This window comes from Felis catus, chromosome A2 (genome assembly GCF_018350175.1).
Source record: "Felis catus isolate Fca126 chromosome A2, F.catus_Fca126_mat1.0, whole genome shotgun sequence".
Taxonomy (NCBI): domain Eukaryota; kingdom Metazoa; phylum Chordata; class Mammalia; order Carnivora; family Felidae; genus Felis; species Felis catus.
Genome location: NC_058369.1, coordinates 140,438,141 through 140,452,241, shown reverse-complemented (window position 1 = coordinate 140,452,241; position 14,101 = coordinate 140,438,141). Strand labels below are relative to the sequence as shown.

At 37.4% G+C, this 14,101-nt stretch overlaps 1 protein-coding gene across 2 annotated transcripts in view; it reads left to right on the top strand.

The window, feature by feature from the left end:
* The window catches only part of SLC13A1 (solute carrier family 13 member 1), a 142,699-nt gene that overhangs the window by 121,480 nt on the left and 7,118 nt on the right, over positions 1-14,101 (top strand). The window contains exon 16 of one of the 2 annotated variants that reach the window (XR_006594479.1): positions 12,060-12,125. The exons of the other annotated variant lie outside the window; for it this stretch is intronic. The gene's annotated coding sequence lies outside the window, so the exon portion shown is untranslated. The remainder of the gene's footprint in view (positions 1-12,059; positions 12,126-14,101) is intronic. 2 annotated transcript variants of the gene reach the window in all.

Genomic DNA, 14,101 nt, shown 5'->3' with positions numbered 1-14,101 from the left:
TAGCAGTCTTTGCTGTGCCTCCTGGGAAAACCTACATGGAGAGCAGAGGTGATAACCAAACACGCAAGTACTGTTTGTTGTGATATTACTAATCGCATCTTATGCGATCTCCTCTGAATCTATTCTCCAAACATTGTGGATATTGAATAGCAATGAAGTGGCTCAATGAATCCAATAACATTCAACGGAGTTTAAAGTCGACTTTAAATTTAGACTTTTGAGTATCATAACGGAGACAGACTAGTTTACCCGACTTCAAGACTTATTATATAGATAGAGTAATCAAAACTATGTGGTATTGGTAAAGGCATGGACATATATAGTTAACACCGAATGAAGAACCATAAGTAGTCCCATGTAAATATGCCTATTTTGGACAAAGGTACAAAAGCAATTTAATGGAGGAAGGATAGCCTTTACCACAAATGGTGCTGTAGAAGTAGACATCCACAGACAAAACCAGGAAACAAAACAAAACTTTGACCTGAGCTTTATATTGTATGAAAATTAGCTTGATTGATAATGAGCTTAAATGCATAAATGTAAAAACATAAAACTCTAAAATGTTTAGAAAAAAAATGAAAGAAAATCTTCATGGATCTAGGGCTTGGCAAAGAGTTCTTAGACTTAACACCAAAAGTATAATCCATAAAAGCTAAAATTAATAAACTGGATATCAAAATTTAAAACTGTTGCTCAGCAAATCCCCCATTAAGAGATTGAAAAAAAAAAACACGAAATGAGAGAAAATATTTGCAAACCACAGGGACTAATACTGACAATGTATGAAGAATTCTTAAAACTCAGTAAACAAACAATCCAACTAGACAGTGGGCAAAAGATGGGCACCTGGGTGGCTCAGTCAGTTAAGCGTCTGACTTCAGCTCAGGTCATGATCTCACAGTCTGTGAGTTCGAGCCTCCTGTCCGGCTCTGGGCTGACAGCTCAGAGCCCGGAGCTTGCTTCGGATTAGGTGCCTCCCTCTCTGTCTGCCCCTCCCCCACTCATGCTGTGTGTGTGTGTGTGTCCCTCTCTAACTCTCAAAAATAAACATTAAAAACTTAAAAAGAAAGTGGGCAAAAGATATGAAGATACACTTCACAGAGGAGCATATATAGATGTTAAATAAATACATGAAAAGATGTCCAAATCATTATCCATCATGTAAATGCAAATTAAAAACAACGAGATATTACTACACCCATGTCAGGAAGGCTAAAATAAAGAACGACAGCACCGAATGCTGTCAAGGATGTGGAGAAACTCAATCACTCAATGCTGGTGGCAATACAGGTGGTACCGCCAGTCTGGAAGACAAATTGGCAGCTTCTTAACAAAAAATTGGACGTGAAACTCCCATGTGACCCAGCAATTGCAATCCTGGACATTTCTCTGCAATCCAGAGAAATGAAAGTGTATGTTCATACAAAAACCTACGTGCAAACGTTTATAGCAGCTTAGTAGGAAAAGTCAAAAACTGGAAACAACCTCGATGTCCCTCAAAGTGTGAATGGACAGGCAAACTGAGACACATTCGTACCCTGGAACATGACTCAGTATGAAAAAAGAACAAACTTTGCACTGAGTTAGGTCCTTGTGAGGTCTCGGGTCCAGTGAAATTGCTAAAGTGTCTTTGGCCACGCAAGTTGGCAAGGCATGCCTTTAGCGCTTCTTCAGTGTTGGTGACATTTTGCTTAGTGAGGTGGTAAGCCTTTTGTGAGAGAGTAGCTGTAAATATTTATTACTGACATTGTCCTAAGTTCTAAATAATTGTAAATATTTATTACTGACATTGTCCTAAGTTCTCTCACCACAAACAGTAAATTATGGTGAAAAACAAAACAAATGTGGAGACGGAGGTTGGGATGGAAGGTGCTTTTAGAAGTGCAGACATACTTTTCAGCTACACCTGAACTTTGCTGAACTGAGATGGATGCAATACTCTGCACGTTCAGGAGCAGTACTGAGCCAGTTTTCCTCCTTCCTCTTGTTTTTATTCTTCACAATCCATCTGGTTTTCACTCTTACTGTCTGAATGGCTGATAGAGTACCTTTTTATAAAGCACTCAGAATGTCTGTGTGAATTGAAAGATGCAGCACACACAATTGCGTGTTCTCAAAGAATTTTCACATTGTTCATTTTCAGTAGAGTCTGATTAAGTGCCTCCTAAGAGCCGAAGCAACAATCTGAACTATCAAAGCAATCAGCAGCCTATCTTTTAATTCTTCTCCATAAAATAATGTCCGCTTGTGAATTAGATTTTCTAAAATTTTCTTGTTGACATTTTCTAATCCTTTTTTTTTTAATTCCCTTAGAAAAAAACATATAACAAATGCCGATTTAATAGTGCCTGCTGTCTCCCATGTATTGTTCTTAATTCCTATCAGCATATGTACAAAATTTTGAGGAAAGGGGCACCTGGGTAGCTCAGTCGGTTGAGTGTCAGACTTCAGCTCAGGTCATGATTTGGCTTAGGTCGTGATCTCATGGTTCGTGGGTTCCAGCCCCGCATCAGACTATCTACTGTCAGCACGGAGCCCACTTCAGATTCTCTGTCCACCTCTCTCTCTGCCTCTTCCCCACTCACACTCTCTCTCCCAAAGATAAATATTTTAAAAACTTTTCTAGGAAGAGTTGGAAAATCAGCTATGTCCACCACTGCCACTCCTGTTCAGAGGTTAGAATTCGTTGGGGGCTGATTCGGCCCGTTGTACATAGCATTAATATTTTTTTTTTATTTTTTAAATGTTTTTATTTATTTTTGAGGCAGAGAGAGACAGAGCATGAGCAGGGGAGGGGCAGAGAGAGAGGGAGACACAGAATCCAAAGCAGGATCCAGGCTCGGAGCTGTCAGCACAGAGCCTGACACGGGGCTCAAACTCACGGAGTGTGAGATCATGGCCTGAACTGAAGGCGGATGCTTAACCGACAGAGCCACCCAGGCACCCCACATAGCATTGTTTTAAAGCAAGACCTTGTGATGGGTTCTAGGAGTTCTTTGTGAAAATACAACATCGTTATAAATATTTCTGTCACTCTTAGGGAAAAATATCGGAATAAAAAATAGTCTTCTGGAAAAGATCATTTAGTCCACGTTTTTACTTTTTTGGATAAATGTGGGTGCCCAAAGAGCTTTGATATGAAAAGCTCATTGATCAGTTGATTTTAAAGGAGGTATGACCACGTTGTTTTGAATGAGTGGACTATGAAAGCCTGGGATGGGGAGGTAAAAGAATATAGTAGGAACATGTTTATATACAATATTATCTAAATATTACCAAGATGCCTTTGGATTTAGGTTATTTGCCAGAGTACTATTGCCTAATTTAAGATTAGAAAATTTAAAAATATGAGTTAAGAGCCTGGTTTGGGCTGCGCCTTGGAGCCCCATGTACCGCTCTACACCGACAGCAAGGAACCTGCTTGGGATTCTTGCTCTCTGCCCCTCCCCTGCTCATGCTCACATACACTCCCGCACGCGCTCTCTCTCTTCCTCTCTCTCTGAAATAAATAAATAAACATTAAAAAAAGAAAAAGAGCCTGGTTTGGGAGTAAGAAATACCAGGGCTCCAATATTACCATTTCCCATGTGCATTACTTTGGCCTGCTTATGTAACTCTTTAACTCCCAGCTTCTCTGACTATAAAATGTAGTAACGGTAGTTAACTATTGAGATTACAACATATAATGCATGTATTTACTTTTTAGGAAGCACTTTAAAATTGTCCTTACTATTTTATTATTGCTTATAAAACGTGTTTTTACCTATTTGGATCATTACTTTTATACAAGAGTAGGATTAGGAAATGAACTTTTTTTGAATCCTCTTGATAATTTCTTTTAATCTGTTTATTTTTAAACTTTGCCCTGGGCTTCCTTCCAGAAAGGATTGCAATTAGGTTATAGATATTACAGTCAAAGAGAATTTTTTTTAAAATAGAGAAAGAAAGAGTATAGGGAAAATAAACCCAGGAAAATCAGTTGAAGCTAAATGCATTGCAGTACATATAAGATATGTTTCATATAGTCAGGTGTCTTTTTACCTTGCTGATAAAGAAGATTCCATCCTTAATGACATTATTCACTATTCATTATTCACTATTAGTGAAACTCCTGAGCTGTTTCTTAGAATTCTCTATAATAAAATCCCATAGTGGGGCACCTAGGTGGCTCAGTTGGTTGAGCATCCGACTTCAGTTCAGGTCATGATCTCACCGTTCTTGAGTTCGAGCCCCACATAGGACTCGCTGCTGTCAGCCTGTCAGCCTGTCGGCGCAGAGCCCGCCTTAGATCCTCTGTCCCTCCTCTCTGTCCCTCCCCCACTTGCGCTCTCCCAAAAATACATAACTATTTAAAATATAAAATAAAATCCCACAGAATAATCACAAGACATCACTCAGGGAGAGCAAGTCTTGTTATGACCTGGGTGGGAAGTGTGGGTTTGTTGAGGCAGGTGAGGTATGGAGGAGAAATGCCACAATTTTAGTTCAGGTGTTTTGTGTCTGACTGACTTGACTCTGAGTATTTTATCTAAAGAATGACCATTACAGTCTTTGAAATATATTACATGTATATTGATTTTTTATATCTATTTTTAGTTTTTAATTATAAAATGCTTCAAACATACAGAAAAGCACAGAATGTATTAGTAACCACACCAGTGTACCCAGTGTCCCATGAACCCACCATGCAAATTTTTTAAATTAATAACAATTTATGATATTTGTCCCATATATTTTTCCAAAAGACAGGAATATTCCAAATAACATCTAAAGGCCCCTAAAACTCATTACTGCCACCAGAGTCAAGTGATGACTATCCATGACAGTAATGACTATCCATGTTAGCATACATTTTCTCCAGTTGTATGTATGTATGTATAAGTAATTTCTAGTAATGTGTTTAGAATGTTTTTTAAGTTTTACATAAATTTTATCATTCTGTGTGTATATTTTACAGTACATTTTTCTTAATAACTGTATTCATATGTGTAGTCTAGTTTATTATTTTAATTTCTGTATAGCATTAGATTTTATTTTAAACGAGAATTTTATCAACTCCCCCAATGACGGGCAAATATTTTTTCCCCAGTAATATTCTTGTACATGGCTCGTTGTGCACATGTATGAATTTCTCTAGAGAAGATCAATGCAATTGAAATTGCTTATTTCCAGAGCATGGACAGCTCCAATTTTACCAGGTATTGCCTACATGGCTTTCAGTAGAGGCTGTATTCATTTATACTCCTGACAGCAATGTGTAGGAGTTCTCATTTGCCCACATCCTTTTCCACATTTGTTGTTAGACATTTCAACTCTTGCCATACTCATAGGAATTTTATCTTGATATTGCTGTAACATTTTTCTAATATGTTCTGAAGTTGAACATTTTTCCATACATTTATTAGCTAGCCCTTGGAATTTCATGTTCTTTGAATTGTATATAAGTAGGTTTTCCCTAACCTTCTACTATTTATTTTTATTGATTTATAGTAATTCTGTACCTTAGATAGCAATCCTCATGCTGTTTGGCAGGCTGTTGTTGTTGTTGTTTTTCATGATGGATTATCTTTGAACCAGGTTGTTGATTTTAGCAGAGTAAAACTTATGTGTTGTTTCGTTTAACATTTTGTGGGTTTTGCCTTTTTGCCCTTTATGGATATACTCTGTGTGCTCATATAAAAAAACACGTCCCTGCCCCCCAATATCATAAAGCTATTTTCTTATGTTTTACAGCAATGCTCATATATAAAATTATTTTATAATTTTTTTCTTTTTTTTTATCTCCGTCTGACTTTATTATCAAGGTTATAATACTTTTATCCTGTGAGTTAAGTATCCTTCCCACTTTTTCTATTCTCTGGGATCATTTATATTAGATATAGATTATCTTTCTTCTAAGACTTGAAAGAAATTGACTACATAAATATCTAGAATTTTCCCACAAAATTTTGCTATGAATGTTCTCATATAGCAAAGTAGAAGGAATTTTAGTGAAGGCCCTTCTACCTACTACCTAGATTCCACCATTAACATTTTACTCTGCTTGCTTTATCACATATTTGTCCATCTCTCCATCCCTCTGCCCAACTAGATTGTTGGTTAGTAAGTATTGATTCTTCTTTGATGTTGTAAATCTAGATTTTTAAAAACTCTGTTACAAATGACTCACCTTAGTTTTCAATATTATTAGAATAAAATTTTCAACATGAGCCTGTTGTTTTGTCTACTATATTTGTAACTGTGCCCTATATCTCAATTGTTATTTTTTTTTTACAAATTAAGTGATCATGACCTAGTTCACAAAACGTGTCTCAATAAATTACAATAAAACAGTTTTGACAATGTTTTATAACCACAATGTAATAAAATCAGCTAATAACAAAAAGATAGTTCAAAATGTTTAGAAGGTTTATTTTTTTTTTTTTTATTTTATATATGAAATTTATTGTCAAATTGGTTTCCATACAACACCCAGTGCTCATCTCAACAGGTGCCCTCCTCGATACCCATCACCCACCCTCCCCACCCTCCCACCCCCCATCAGCCCTCAGTTTGTTCTCAGTTTTTAACAGTCTCTTATGCTTTGGCTCTCTCCCACTCTAACCTCTTTTTTTTTTTTCCTTCCCCTCCCCCATGGGTTCCTGTTAAGTTTCTCAGGATCCACATAAGAGTGAAACCATATGGTATCTGTCTTTCTCTGTATGGCTTATTTCACTTAGCATCACACTCTCCAGTTCCATCCACGTTGCTACAAAAGGCCATATTTCATTTTTTCTCATTGCCACGTAGTATTCCACGTTTAGAAGGTTTAAAAACATTTCTTTTTTTTAATATATGAAATTTATTGTCAAATTGGTTTCCATACAACACCCAGTGCTCATCCCAAAAGGTGCCCTCCTCAATACCCATCACCCACCCTCCCTTCCCTCCCACCCCCCATCAACCAAAACATTTCTAATAAATTTCTAATAAATGTGAATTATATGTTGTGTTTGTTACATATGTTCTATATGTTATTTGCCAGTAACGTCTCTTTGCTGTCAGCATTTATTGCTACCAACTGATTTGTGGTTATATCCAATATGAATTTTTTTTGTACTACATTTGTTCAGATCTCGTTTCATGTGCTTTAGTAAGATTCTAGTTTTATTCTTATAGGTCCCATGCTGATTTTATGTTATTGATGTTATCATCAGAACAAGTACTTTTTCCCTGAGCTACTTTTTTCTGTGGAGTTTCATACAATGTTCAACTGATTCACCATAATTAGTACATTCTTCCCTTCATTAGTTTCAACGTGGCTAAAAGCTGTCATCTCATCTGTTCTTGTTGGAGATGGCATGTGTCACTGCTTTTTCTTCCTCAGATTTCTTTTTCTATTCAGATTACTTACCCTTTTCCTGACTCTGAAAAGGGGTTGCTTGAAGAACATTTGCCAGACACAAAGAATGACAATTGTGCATTTGCCATTACTGGTCCTGGTACCACCAGGTTCTCCCTCAGATATTTCCCCCTCATGTTTACCATCAGCCACATGAAGACTTCTGGACCAGAACACCACACTTAGCACCTCCTTCACTCAGCTAGTCACAAGATTCTTATTAGATCCAAAGCAGTCTTGGGACCCAGAATTAAATAAAAATAGTAGCTCACACTTAGTGAGTTTGGACTGTGCTGCAGGCATGGTTTGGGGGGATTTATATGTATATTTTGGACGCATATTTTGCGTCGCAAATTCTCACATATTTTGGACGCAGATATTTTATTCCACAGTCATCACAAAAACATTTTTAACCTTCCTACAGTGAGATATATTTGATGCTTGCCTCACCAGTTTGTTAAAGGTGGCAAAATTAGTTTAGTTCAGACTCAATGGCAGCAGGATTAGTGATAAACAAGTTTTCAGCATTTTCCTCTGGCCCTTATGTTTAAGATTAAGTTAACATTGCCACGACATATTAGATTAGCGTAATTTCAGTCATTATTTGCATAGCCTATGGAAAAATATGCAAAGGCAGCCAAACATAATTTATTATTTGGCCTTTAATACACTTAAAGTCTTGCCGGTGACTGTAGAAGATTATAAATGTTCCTCGTAGGTTTTTTTTATTTTTTTTTTCCTTCTCCCTTCATTTGGTGCTGTTTACTAAAGCTGTACTCGCTCACTGCTTTCGCATACTGATCTAATGGTTTTTGTTCACATTCAAACAGATAAGGAAAGTATATATACAGTCCCCAGACCCTCCATGCAGGGAGGATCCTGCCTTGTGTCCCTGGATAGACAGCTGCTTCCTGACGTTGGTGCCCGCCTGCTTACACTTCCTTTGTTAGCTGTGTGATGTATCTATTTGTAGGTTGCAGAGTCAAGAGATTCAGGGTTTTCATTCCCTTTTGAGTCAGATTCTTTAGGCTTACCCTTAGTCTCCTCTGTTCTGGGCAAAAACTCCTCCTTTCTGATCACCACGGAGGTTAATATTTGCCCTCAGTCGAGCTCTGCCCCACTTCCCCTCCCTCAGAGTGTAGGGAAGAGGACTGGGTGCTTCTGCCAAACTTACTGGGGAAAGAAGTAAAACAAACGAACAAGATAAATATGTAGCCCTTTAATGTGCATTCTCATCTCTTGTTCTTGGAGATTCTGATTTCTGTCACACATTGGCTCGGTGGGGACAACTAGCTTACCAGTTGGTCTTTGAATGTCTTTCCTTCTCCCTTCAGTATGTATCAGGGTTTCTCAACAACAGCACTCCTGACATTGTAGTCCTGGTAAGTCTTTTATGTGAAGAACTGTGCTGTGTCCTGTAGGGTGGCTAGCAGCTTTCCTGGCCCCTACCCGCTAGATGCCAGCAGCAGACGTCCTCCACTTGGGACAACCAGAAATATCTCTGGACTATGTCAAATGTCCCCCGGGGGTCAGAATTACCAGTTAAGGCCACTAATATATATATCATTTAATTGTAATTATAGATACTATTAATCTAATTTAATACAGAAAACAAAAGTGCTATTGTAACAAAATACCTTTAAAATTTTCATATTTAAAAAAGGAAGTAGAATATTTTTTAAATGGACCAAATTGACAAAAATGGTAAATAATTCAATAGATGGGAACGACCAAGAGCATTGCATTGTAGCCCACAAGGACGTAACTGCTCGCTATCAGGCATTTGTATTATAGTGACTGCTCCTCCCATTCTTTCCTTCAGCAATATTAGCATAATTACTTTGCTCTAGGAACTGTGCGGAGGACAGGGGTTACAGAAATGAAAATGAAACAGAACAATCCTTGTCTTTAAACATTGTTTGACAAGTATAGTTTTTCTGAAGATATAATCTTAATAAATTTAAGGAATGTACAAAGTCTGAAGTCAGTGTTGAATAAAAGTTTAATTCTAAACTTGGTTGTTTTCTCAATTTTTGCCAAACTACTTTTGCCAGTGTCAATAAAAACTAAAATTTCACGAATTTTTGTCGGTGAAAGAAAAACTATCGTAAGTTATCAACAACAATTTAATAAACCTTTTTTTTTTCATTTTCTATTGTTATTGAAGTTAACTAAAACATCGCCATGATAATTTTAGGGATCTGTTTTCATGACTAGGCAAACATGACTACTTTTTTCTTTCACTCAGCATAATAATTTTATTTTTTTTATTTTTTAATATAATTTATTGTCAAATAGGCTTCCATACAACACCCAGTGCTCATCCCAATAAGTGCCCTCCTCAATGCCCATCACCCACCTTCCCCTCTCCCCCCACCCCCATAAACCCTCAGTTTGTTCTCTGTATTTAAAAGTCTCTTATGGTTTGCCTCCCTCCCTCTCTGTTTGTAACTTTTTTTGTCCCCTTCCCCTCCCCCATGGTCTTCTGTTAAGTTTCTCAAGATCCACATATGAGTGAAAACATATGGTATCTGTCTTTCTCTGCCTGACTTATTTCACTTAGCATAATACCCTCCAGTTCTACCCACGTTACTTCAATGGCCAGATTTCATTCTTTCTCATTGCCAAGTAGTATTCCGTTGTATATATAAACCACATCTTCTTCATCCATTCATCAGTTGGTGGACATTTAGGCTCTTTCCATAGTTTGGCTATTGTTGAAAGTGCTGCTATAAACATTGGGGTACAAGTGCCCCTATGCATCAGCACTCCTGTATCTCTTGCGTAAATTGCTGGCAGTGCTATTGCTGGGTCATAGGGTAGGCCTATTTTTAATTTTTTGAGGAACCTCCACACTGTTTTCCAGAGAGCCTGCACCAGGCAAACATGAATTTAAATTGGCTTGTGTTCATACATGTTTTTTAGTTTGTATATTTCCCTTAACAATATATATTAAATATAACATGATAATACACGTATTTCCTCCATTTATAATGAATGTAGAAAATTTCTTTGTGAGAATATACCATGAAGTATTTGCCTTCCCTCCACTGATAGACACTGAGGTCATTTGCAAGGTTTCATTATTAGAAATGATACTGCAGTGAAAAGCCTTCTTCATACCTTCTTCTGCACTTAGGTGAGAATTTCTGAACAGTAGGTACCTTGTGCTATGACGCATCTGCACCTTCACTCTGTGTTACCAAGTGATCCTCGAAAGTGCTACACTAACTTCTGCTGCCACTGAAATTATTGATAATTTCCACTTAAACCCTCATTCTTTCCAACAGTTGACATTTGCAATTCTCTTACAATCTTAGCCAATTTGATGAATGGATAATTAGTATTTGATGATTGAAGTTTGCATTTCCCTGATAATGAGAATAAATATTTTATGTTTCTTCTTCTATGAATTTCCTGTTCATGTATTTTTCTATTTATCTTTCTATTGAGTTGTCTGGCTTCTATTTATTAATAGAAGAATTTCTATTTTTTTATATTTATTTTCTTGTATTTATATTTTCTTGCTTGTAATCCTTCGACACTTGTACTTGTGTTTATCTTGTCCTGGTGAATGACCATATTTTGCTTTTGTCTGCTTTGTTTTTTAAATTGAGTTAAAGTTTTTAGATTTAAGTCCTCATTGAATTAGCTTTTAATCCTCATTAATTTTTATCAAATTAATGTTTCCTTTGTGTTATATTCTATAGGTATCTTTTATTTTAAAAAAGCTTTCTCTACTCCACTTATGAAGTTATCCCTATAAATTCTTTTAAAATATTTGTTTTGCTTTTCACCTTTGTTTTTATTTTTTTTTTTAATTTTTTTTTCAACGTTTATTTATTTTTTGGGGGACAGAGAGAGACAGAGCATGAACGGGGGAGGGGCAGAGAGAGAGGGAGACACAGAATCGGAAACAGGCTCCAGGCTCTGAGCCATCAGCCCAGAGCCCGACGCGGGGCTCGAACTCACGGAGCGCGAGATCGTGACCTGGCTGAAGTCGGACGCTTAACCGACTGCGCCACCCAGGCGCCCCACACCTTTGTTTTTAAATGAATTTAATTTGTTTTTGTAAATACTGAGAATAAGCATCTATTTTTAATTTTTCAGTATGAATACATCTATTGCCCCAGTAATAGGGCAACTGTCTCAATAACTTGAGAAGTCTAATATTTTCCCCATCGATTTTTCACATGCCAAACTCCCATTACAAGAATAATCCCTGTTTGGGGACTCTATTCTCTTTCATTGACCCATTGGTTCCAGTTTTTTTAAAATAAAGTTTTAATAAGGTTTTAAAATAAATTTTATTTTTAGAATAATTTTAGATTTATAGAAAATTGCAAAGACAGTGTAGCATTTATGTTTTGCACCCAATTTCCCCTATTATTAGCACCTTAATTAGTACAGTATATTATGATTAGCGAGCCAATATTGGTTCATTATTATTAATTAAAGTGCATTATTTAATCCTATTTCCTTAGTTTTACCTGACATCCTTTTTCTGTTCCAGGATAAGCCCGCATTAAGTTGTCATATCTCCTTAGGTTCTCCTAACAGTTTCTCAGACTTTCTTTGTTTTGATGATCTTGACAGTTTTGAGAGGTACTGGTCAGGTAGTTTGTAGAATGTCACTCTATTGGGATTTGTCTAATGTTTTTTTTCTCATTATTAGACTGGGCCTCTAGGTTTTTTGATCTGCTTGGGTGCCTGCCCTGCTCTCCCCAGAAAGCTTCATTATGTGAGTAATACAACTTTCCGTTCCCTATCGGTGCTAGTGTGGCATATCAGCCTGACATGGCGACTGAATTTGAGGAGGAGGGGAGACAGTCAGGCCTGCCTCAGTAGGGTGGCTATAAGAGTTTCATTGTTCATTAAAATAGATTAGGACTTCTTTGAATTGAGACCCTATACTATGTTCTTAGTGAACATTTACAGACAACTAAATATTCTTTTAAATTTCTTGTAAATTTCTCTTTTAATTTCTCCTGATATCTCAGGATATCAATTATGAACCTGTGGTGATAGATTTTATGTCACATCTGTCTGACTTTCCCCTGTGGCTCAACACGATACTCTCCCTGACATCATAGTCATTCTCTTATATTTAAAAAAAAATGAAGCTTTAAAGCTTTGCTTCTAATATTTGCTATGAATTTATGTTGGGCTGCTGTAAGGAAAAGACATAATTGATATAAATTTATAAAAGGTATAAAATTTTTTTCTATATAAATGACCAATTCTTCCAGTACTGTTTGTTAAATGCCCTTATCTTTCCTCACTGGTTTGAAAGACTCTGTCATATAAAAGTATCTCCATCTACGTTTGTGCAATATCACCACGGACTCCAAGTAGGGGAGCCTCTAGCTGAGGACCCATGCTTCAGAATGTCTGCAATGGTCCCTCTCCAGCCACATCCCTTCCTATGATGAGAGCAGGCAGCAAGGCAAGAGACATACCCACCCAGAGCCCTGTCCCAGTTTTCAACCTACCTAGTGTTGGATACCCTGGATCCCGGAATTTCATGTCCAAACAACTCTGAACCCTCTTGCAGGTATAAGGCCTGCACAATTTGCTTTCCTTAAGAGGAGACCATACCACCAATAAGCAGGAGGGCTGACCAAGTGGAGGCTGTGTTGGTGGATCCATGGGAAGGGCTTGGATGTTCAGGCTAGTGTCCACACTAGGCGTGCATGAAACCTTTAGGAATGGGAAGAGAATAGAGTCAGGCCAAGACTCAGAAGCAGGAGTCAGAGGCCTATGCGTCCTGTACCACCACATTCTGAGACAGAACTCAAACAATCCGAGAATTATAAGTTCAGACCTTGCCTTCCAAATATATATACATATGAATGTGTATGTGTCAAATTAAAAAGATAAAACATATTTCACTTATTTCTTTGCTAGCTTACTTAAATGGTATAAGGGTTTCCATTTGCACTCTTGCCCTAGCTCCTACAAATGGTAAGGGGTGTCTTGTGTTCGTGTTTGTTTCTAGGTTCTTTATCATGTTCCATTGGGCTATTTGTCTGTTTCTGTTTCAATAGCACCCTGCCTTAATTAATGTAATAATTAATCAAAAGGGAAAGTCCCCTACCAATTTTGTTCTAAATTATTTTAGTTATTTTTGTCCTTTTTTCCTCCAATGTAAATCTGGGAGGGGGGATCAGCTTATCAAGTTCAAAAAAAAAAAATCTCCTTTAAACTATCATTTTTACTGGTTCATTCTCTTTTTAATTTAAAAGCTCCCTTTTAGGCTAATGTATGAATTTTCTCATATTTTAACTTCCTGCCATTGGTTCTGTCTTAGCCTCTAAATCAGTGGTTCTAGACAGAGGGACTTTGGCCCCCCAGGGGACATTTGACGATGTCTGGAGACGTTTCTGGTTGTCACAAATGAAGTGAGGGGTGCCACTGGCATCTAGTGTGTAGAGACCAGGATGCTGCTAAACATCCTGAAGTGCATACAACAGCCCTCACAGCAAACCGTGTGACCCAAAATGTCAAAGGTGCTGGGGCTGAGAACCCCGTTCCAGACGACACAGGAGCATGCAGAACCATTATGACACATATATACACGTAAGTGCATGTTACAAGCGTGTGGACCCGTTTGCACATCTGTGAGTATATTGTCATCGGTACTGAGCTAACTGCTTTCTTACCCCCTGCCCTGCATCTGAGAGTCTCAAAGCAATTTACCGACATTATCCTGTTAGT